The 416-nt window shown below is 30.8% G+C and overlaps 1 protein-coding gene across 2 annotated transcripts in view; it reads left to right on the top strand.

Annotated features, from left to right (window-relative positions):
* Window positions 1–416, top strand: part of LOC116853595 — a 17,195-nt gene that overhangs the window by 1,014 nt on the left and 15,765 nt on the right. The window lies entirely within an intron of this gene.

The raw sequence follows: 416 nt of genomic DNA, 5'->3' as shown, positions 1-416 counted from the left end.
TGGAATGCAGAATGCTGATTTACTAGAACCACTTATTTCATCCTCATTTAAAATATTTAATTTTAAATACGTTATTCACGTGGTAGCACTAAATTCCTTAGAAAAAGTGTATATAAATGCTTGGGAAATATTTGTACATCTCTTACGTGACATAAAAGACCTAACAATTATACTAGTAGGACCAAATCTTGAGCAGGATCATTATGACATGGAACTTTGTAATAGATGCAAAAGGGATAAAGTGCTTCATGTTGAAATTTATAGTACATTTTACCATATGTATGTGGCCGGTCCATATTTTAAAAAACCAAATATAATTATAGAATTTCAAGCAGATTTTAATAATGAGTGGACATGTTCGCGAAGCATATTTTTATCACGGATTAGACACTGTCCGTTAATTTTAACTACCACAT

This window comes from Odontomachus brunneus, unplaced genomic scaffold (genome assembly GCF_010583005.1).
Source record: "Odontomachus brunneus isolate Ranch 3 - 2012 unplaced genomic scaffold, Obru_v1 Obru_scaffold_368, whole genome shotgun sequence".
Classification (NCBI taxonomy): domain Eukaryota; kingdom Metazoa; phylum Arthropoda; class Insecta; order Hymenoptera; family Formicidae; genus Odontomachus; species Odontomachus brunneus.
Note: the sequence above shows the minus strand (reverse complement) of the source record. Positions and strands in the feature narration are given on the sequence as shown.